The 8262-nt window shown below is 60.5% G+C and overlaps 1 non-coding gene across 1 annotated transcript; it reads right to left on the reverse strand.

Annotated features, from left to right (window-relative positions):
* Positions 1–1422: 1422 nt before the first annotated feature.
* LOC142793181 (small subunit ribosomal RNA) lies at positions 1423–3237 on the reverse strand. The gene has a single exon (XR_012891498.1). It is a non-coding gene; the product is annotated as a small subunit ribosomal RNA (ribosomal RNA).
* Positions 3238–8262: the final 5025 nt, after the last annotated feature.

Below are 8262 nucleotides of genomic sequence, written 5' to 3' on the forward strand. Positions count from 1 at the left end.
AGAAAATGCCTGCGGTACACCCATTTGGATAAGAGTGCACGCAGATGCGGGCCTCGACGGCTACACATTTCCTCGGGCGGCCGCCTCCCGGCCTCCGTGGAGCGCGGGATGCACGGTCCCATCGACAAGCCTCTCCCGTTTTTACCGTGGCGTCGCGGTTCACCACGGCGGGCGGGTCGGTCTCCTCCGCATAAAAAGGGGGACCCCCGCTTTTTGTTCCACGAAATCGCACAAGCTTTTTTCGCATCCACGGTTTGCCACCGCACACCAAAATGCCGATCCGGCTGCCTACTTTAGCCAACAGGTGGAGCCAGGCGCGCCGTACTTGCGCGGCACTTCCCACGTCCACCGAAGTCGGTGCCAAGGACCACTTTCGGCGCCGGAGCCGCGTACGAGCCTACTCGAGGCGGAAGAACGAAGCCAGCAAGGGCCTGGCCGCAAGTGCGTTCAATTGTCGGGACGTCCAAGTCCCTCGTTCTTCCGTGCTTCCTCTTTCGGCAAGTCGTTGCGGCACCTTCCCAAAGCGCGCAGACCCGCTAATCGCGACGAGCGCGACGTGGCCGTGCCGCCTTTCCCTCGGCAGCAAGCAAAACGCCTGGCAACGTCGACGCTCCCCTAACCGCGATCTCGCACCGTGTTTCGTGTGGCGAATTCAAAAGCCGGCCGGCGCTGCTGCAACCACTACGGTCGGTACGCATACGCCGCGGAGGGCGGGACGGTCATCGGAGCGTGCGGTTCCTCCATCGAGTACTGCGCACCTCGGCCGTCGCATCGCCGTGCCATGACCGGCCGCGCGTCAACGCGAACCGGTGCCAGCGAGATCCCTCGCCTGCAAGAACCGACCGGCAGCCTCCGTCACCCGAGGACGCGGAGGCGCTTGCCGCGGACGGCGGGACGGTATGCACTGGTGCACAGCGGACCCGTCACATCGCCAGTTCCTTGACCGACCGCCGACGCTTGTGCCGTTCCTCTCGTACTTGGCAGTCGCCGCGCGATTGTCGGGTCTCGTTCTTGCACGCTCGAACGGTCGGGAGGGCACTCGGCTGGCGTTTCGGGAACGCGCAGCCTCGCCTTCTACCGACGTAACCACGACTCGCCGTTCGCGCTCCGCCGCTCCTGTTTACAGTACTAGGCGGTCCCGCAGCGGTCGGGTCGCGCATTTCGAGCGCTTCGAGCCACGGTGCAGTGGCGGGTCGAAAGCCGACCTATGAGTGCGTTGCGCCGTTTGTACCCGCGTCCGCCACCTGGCCGACCGTCCAAGGTCGCGGTGTTGGCGTCCGCTGGGCGCAACAATTTGTCACGGGGTGCCGCTCCACATTCAGGCAGCCCCGTGGGGAAAAGCCGACCCCGCGTCCAAACGGGGTCAGCGGCAGAAAGTGTCGGGCGCAGACGCAGCTGAGGCGCTCACCCTTCACAATCCGTTAATGATCCTTCCGCAGGTTCACCTACGGAAACCTTGTTACGACTTTTACTTCCTCTAAATGATCAAGTTTGGTCATCTTTCCAACAGACCGGCGCAACCGAAAGGCCGCGCCGGACATCGGTCCGAAGACCTCACTAAATCATTCAATCGGTAGTAGCGACGGGCGGTGTGTACAAAGGGCAGGGACGTAATCAACGCGAGCTTATGACTCGCGCTTACTGGGAATTCCTCGTTCAAGGGGAACAATTGCAAGCCCCTATCCCAATCACGAAAGAAGTTCCACGGGTTACCCAGTCTTTTCAGACAGGGATAAAGACACGCTGCTTCCTTCAGTGTAGCGCGCGTGCGGCCCCGGACATCTAAGGGCATCACAGACCTGTTATTGCTCTGTTTCGTGCGGCTAGGAGCCGCTTGTCCCTCTAAGAAGGTTGTAAGGTGCTGGGAACCCCGCACCTATTTAATAGGCTAGAGTCTCGTTCGTTATCGGAATTAACCAGACAAATCGCTCCACCAACTAAGAACGGCCATGCACCACCATCCACCGAATCAAGAAAGAGCTCTCAATCTGTCAATCCTCCCAGTGTCCGGGCCGGGTAAGTTTTCCCGTGTTGAGTCAAATTAAGCCGCAGGCTCCACTCCTGGTGGTGCCCTTCCGTCAATTCCTTTAAGTTTCAGCTTTGCAACCATACTTCCCCCGGAACCCAAATACTTTGGTTTCCCGGAAGCTGCCCGCCGAGTCATTTGAGTAACTCAGGCGGATCGCTGGTTGGCATCGTTTATGGTCAGAACTAGGGCGGTATCTGATCGCCTTCGAACCTCTGACTTTCGTTCTTGATCAATGAAAACATTCTTGGCAAATGCTTTCGCAGTAGTTCGTCTTGCGACGGTCCAAGAATTTCACCTCTAGCGCCGCAATACGAATGCCCCCGTCCGTCCCTCTTAATCATTACCTCGTATTCCAAAAACCAACAGAACAGAAACGAGGTCTTGTTCTATTATTCCATGCAAGTTTATTCAGGCGACTCGCCTGCGTTGAGCACTCTAATTTTTTCAAAGTAAAAGCACCGGCCATCTCGAGGCACACAATAAAGTGCACCAAGAAAGAACCGGCATGATGTTCAGTCCGAGCCGTCGCATCGGGTAGATGCACTACTCGTCTGGAACTGAGATCCAACTACGAGCTTTTTAACCGCAGCAGCTTTAGTATACGCTATTGGAGCTGGAATTACCGCGGCTGCTGGCACCAGACTTGCCCTCCAATTGATCCTCGTTAAAGGATTTAGAGTGTACTCATTTCAATTACGGGGCCTCAAAAGAGTCCCGTATTGTTATTTTTCGTCACTACCTCCCCGTGCCGGGAGTGGGTAATTTGCGCGCCTGCTGCCTTCCTTGGATGTGGTAGCCGTTTCTCAGGCTCCCTCTCCGGAATCGAACCCTGATTCTCCGTTACCCGTAACAACCATGGTAAGCAAGTAACCTACCATCGAAAGTTGATAAGGCAGACACTTGAAAGAAACGTCGCCGGCTCGTGGCCATGCGATCAGCACAAAGTTATCCAGAGTCACCACACAATACGGGCCGAAACCCGATCGATCTTGGTCTAATAAAAGCACCCGTTACCCAAAGGGCTCCAGGCTCACTGCATGTATTAGCTCTAGAATTGCCACAGTTATCCAAGTAGGAAGAAACGATCTAAGGAACCATAACTGATTTAATGAGCCATTCGCGGTTTCGCCTTATTTCGGCATGTACTTAGACATGCATGGCTTAATCTTTGAGACAAGCATATGATTACTGGCAGGATCAACCAGGTAATCGTTCGACTGCGCGTCCGTCCTCGCCCTCGGCGGGCCGGACGCAGTCTGTGTGCGGCGGAGGCCACCTTCAGGCGCCCCAACACGCTTATTTTGCACTCCGAGATGACGGCGTTCGAGCTCGCTACGGCACAACCTTCCCGAAAGACGAGTGGGAGCCGTGCGGCAAGAAGCACGTTCATGCTCGCTCTTTTTCGTTGCATCGACTCGGTCGCGCCGTGCGGGTTGCCCAAGCCCGCTGCACTGTCGGTGGACCGGCCGGAACTAGCAACGGAGCCGAGACTGCAAAGCCGCCAGACGACGGGTCACGCCCGCGTCTTCGGCGCTTTCGCATCTGAATCGCCCGAGGACGACACGGAACACACCTCGATATCGTGGTAAAACGGCACCGTCCGACAACCAGCCCCTAACGCATCAAGCGGATGAGGCTGCAGACGACTGCCGTGGATTCCCCTGGAGCAGACCCGAGGACACGCTTGACGAGGCCGAAGCCCGCCGCATATCAGACACCCGGTCGCTTTCGCGTACGCCGCTCACGAGAACCCCCACATAATAGCAGCGATAAGTACCCAGACCTCCTTGGGCCCTAATACGAGCGTACTCGAGAAAATTTCACCGCGGGTGTGCCCCGAAACGTGTGGCATGTTGAGCGTGCCACAAGTCTACGTCGCTCTCAAACCCGCCGAGGTCGTAGAATTTGCGACCCTACTCACGAAATTCCCACCGAGGATACGGCCGCAAACGTACCGCACCTTGGGTAGGCCACGAGTTTGTGCAACACTACGCTGACGGCACAGCACCGAGGTCGTGCGCGCACGCACGGGAAAATTCCGCCGCGGTTTCTGCCGAAAACGTGAGGCACCACGACTCTCCGCAAGTTCGCGTCGACTGCGAAAGACCGAAGTCGTGAACGACGTGTCCGCTACTCGCCGCCGACACGCTGGACACCAAACGTACAACGACTCGACGGCGTCGTAGAGGCCCACGACGCGGTTTTCCTTAACGACGTCTCGGCGTGGCACCGACAGGTTAGAACGGCCGACCAACGTTCCCTGTCCGCCGTTCGGCTCAGTCGAAGGGCTCGGCGACTTCGGCAACGCTGCGAAGCCGCACGGTGACGCACGCCATGTCCCCATTTTTTTTTTTCTTTCTGCGTCTGCCGGGGTGCCCCTATAATAGCAGCGATAAGCACCCAGACCGCCGTGGGTCGCTCGCCCCGGCTGACGTGGTTTTTCGTACTCCTGCGGCGGTCGCCGTCAAGCACGTCCAAATACGCTACTTTCGTGGGCGCATTCACGCTCTTTCGCTTCGCCGGAGTGCCAGCACTCACTCTGCCAAAAACGGCGAACATCCGAGCGGCGGTTCCCACTTTTGCGTCGGCGTCGCAAACCCCGCCCCGGCAGACGAGGTTTGCCGTACTCGTGCGACGGTGGCCGGCGGGCACGTCGAAAGACGCCGATATCGTGCGCGAATTGGCGCACCTTGGCTTCACCGGAGTGCCGCCACTGACTCCTCCAAAAACGGCGAAGATCCGAGCGGCGCTTCCCACTTTCGCATCGGCGTCCCGAACTCCGCCCCGGCTGACGCGGTTTACCGTACTCGTGCGACGGTCGCCGGCGAGCACGTGGAAAGACGCCGATATCGTGCCCGAATCGGCTCCGTTCGGCTTCGCCGGAGTGCCAGCACTGGCTCGGCGAAAGACGACGAACATCCGAGCGACGGTTCTCACTATTGCGTACGCGTCGCAAACCCCGCCCCGGCAGACGCACTTTGCCGTACTCGTGCGACGGTCGCCGGCGAGCACGTAGAAAGACGCCGATATCGTGCCGGAATCGGCCCCGTTTGGCTTCGCCGGAGTGCCAGCACTCACTCGGCCACAAACGGCGAACATCCGAGCGGCGGTTCCCACTTAGCCGTCGGCGTCCCGAACTCCGCCCCGGCAGACGCGGTTGCCGAGCTCGTGCGACTAGCGACCGCGAAGCCGTCTCGCGACGCCGCTTTCGTGCGCGGCTCCCACTGCGACCTGGGTCACCCGAGGTCGACGAGCAAAAAAGAATGTCGAAAAAAATTTTTTTTTTTTTTTGCGTCTGCCGGGGTGCCCCTATAATAGCAGCGATAAGCACCCAGACCGCCATGGGTCGCTCGCCCCGGCTGACGTGGTTTTTCGTTTTCCTGCGGTGGTCGTCGTCAAGCACGTCCAAACACGCCACTTTCGTGGGCGCATTCGCGCTCTTTCGCTTCGCCGGAGTGCCAGCACTCACTCTGCCAAAAACGGCGAACATCCGAGCGGCGGTTCCCACTTTTGCGTCGGCGTCGCAAACCCCGCCCCGGCAGACGAGGTTTGCCGTACTCGTGCGACGGTGGCCGGCGGGCACGTCGAAAGACGCCGATATCGTGCGCGAATTGGCGCACCTTGGCTTCACCGGAGTGCCGCCACTGACTCCTCCAAAAACGGCGAAGATCCGAGCGGCGCTTCCCACTTTCGCATCGGCGTCCCGAACTCCGCCCCGGCTGACGCGGTTTACCGTACTCGTGCGACGGTCGCCGGCGAGCACGTGGAAAGACGCCGATATCGTGCCCGAATCGGCTCCGTTCGGCTTCGCCGGATTGCCAGCACTGGCTCGGCGAAAGACGACGAACATCCGAGCGACGGTTCTCACTATTGCGTACGCGTCGCAAACCCCGCCCCGGCAGACGCACTTTGCCGTACTCGTGCGACGGTCGCCGGCGAGCACGTAGAAAGACGCCGATATCGTGCCGGAATCGGCCCCGTTTGGCTTCGCCGGAGTGCCAGCACTCACTCGGCCACAAACGGCGAACATCCGAGCGGCGGTTCCCACTTAGCCGTCGGCGTCCCGAACTCCGCCCCGGCAGACGCGGTTGCCGAGCTCGTGCGACTAGCGACCGCGAAGCCGTCTCGCGACGCCGCTTTCGTGCGCGGCTCCCACTGCGACCTGGGTCACCCGAGGTCGACGAGCAAAAAAGAATGTCGAAAAAAATTTTTTTTTTTTTTTTTGCGTCTGCCGGGGTGCCCCTATAATAGCAGCGATAAGCACCCAGACCGCCATGGGTCGCTCGCCCCGGCTGACGTGGTTTTTCGTTTTCCTGCGGTGGTCGTCGTCAAGCACGTCCAAACACGCCACTTTCGTGGGCGCATTCGCGCTCTTTCGCTTCGCCGGAGTGCCAGCACTCACTCTGCCAAAAACGGCGAACATCCTAGTGGCGGTTCCCACTTTTGCGTCGGCGTCGCCAACCCCGCCCCGGCATACGCGGTTTGCCGTACTCGTGCGGCGGTGGCCGGCGGGCACGTCGAAAGACACCGATATCGTGCGCGAGTCGATGCTTCTTGGTCTCGCAGGAGGGCCGCCACTCACTCCTGCAAAAACGGCGAAGATCCGAGCGGCGCTTCCCACTTTTTCGTCGGCGTCGCAAACCTCGCCCCGGCAGACGCGCTTTGCCGTACTCGTGCGACGGTCGCCGGCGAGCACGTCGAAATACGCCGATATCGTGCCCGAATCGGCCCCGTTTCGCTTCGCCGGAGTGCCAGCACTCGCTCGGCCAAAGACGACGAACATCCGAGCGACGGTTCCCACTATTGCGTACGCGTCGCGAACCCCGCCCCGGCAGACGCGGTTTGCCGTACTCGTGCGGCGGTGGCCGGCGGGCACGTCGAAAGACGCCGATATCGTGCACGAATTGGCGCTCCTTGGCTTCACCGGAGTGCCAGCACTCACTCGGCCAAAAACGGCGAACATCCGAGCAGCGGTACCCACTTAGCCGTCGGCATCCCGAACTCCGCGCCGGCTGACGCGGTTGCCGAGCTCGTGCGACTAGCGACCGCGAACGCGTCTCGCGATGCCGCTTTCGTGCGCGGCTCCCATTGCGACCTGGGTTACCCGAGCTCGACCAGCAAAAAAGAAGGTCGAAAATTTTTTTTTTTTTCTGCGTCTGCCGGGGTGCCCCTATAATAGCAGCGATAAGCACCCAGACCGCCGTGTGTCGCTCGCCCCGGCTGACGTGGTTTTTCGTACTCCTGCAGCGGTCGCCGTCACGCACGTCCAAATACGCCACTTTCGTGGGCGCATTCGCGCTCTTTCGCGTCGCCGGAGTGCCAGCACTCACTCTGCCAAAAACGGCCAACATCCGAGCGGCGGTTCCCACTTTTGCGTCGGCGTCGTAAACCCCGCCCCGGCAGACGCGGTTTGCCCTACTCGTGCGACGGTCGCCGGCGAGCGCGTCGAAAGACGCCGATATCGTGCGCTAATTGGCGCTCCTTGGCTTCTCCGGAGTGCCGCCACTCACTCCTCCAAAAACGGCGAAGATCCGAGCGGCGTTCTCCACTTTCGCATCGGCGTCCCGAACTCCGCCCGGGCTGACGCGGTTTACCGTACTCGTGCGACGGTCGCCGGCGGGCACGTCGAAAGACGCCGATATCGTGCCGTAATCGGCCCCGTTTGGCTTCGCCCGTGTGCCAGCACTCACTCGGCCAAAAACGGCGAACATCCGAGCAGCGTTTCCCACTTTCGCATCGGCGTCCCGAAGCCCGCCCCGGCAGACGCGGTTTGCCCTACTCGAGCGACGGTCGCCGGCGATCACGTCGAAAGGCGCCGAATTCGTGCACGAATCGATGCTTCTTGGTCTCGCAGGAGGGCCGCCACTCACTCCTGCAAAAACGGCGAAGATCCGAGTTGCGCTTCCCACTTTTTCGTCGGCGTCCCGAACTACGCCCCGGCTGACGCGGTTTACCGTACTCGTGCGACGGTCGCCGGCGGGCACTTCAAAATACGCCGATTTCGTGGGCGCATTCACGCTGTTTCGCTTCCCCGGAGTGCCAACACTCACTCTGCCGAAAGCGGCGATCATCCGAGCGGCGGTTCCCACTTTTGCGTCGGCTTCGCAAACGGCGCCCCGGCAGACGCGCTCGTGCGACGTACTCGTGCGACGGTCGCCGGCGAGCACGTCGAAAGACGCCGATATCGTGCTCGAATCGACCCCGTTTCGCTTCGCCGGAGTGCTGCCAGTCAC

The sequence above is a fragment of the Rhipicephalus microplus genome, unplaced genomic scaffold (assembly GCF_043290135.1).
Source record: "Rhipicephalus microplus isolate Deutch F79 unplaced genomic scaffold, USDA_Rmic scaffold_290, whole genome shotgun sequence".
Taxonomy (NCBI): Eukaryota; Metazoa; Arthropoda; class Arachnida; order Ixodida; family Ixodidae; genus Rhipicephalus; species Rhipicephalus microplus.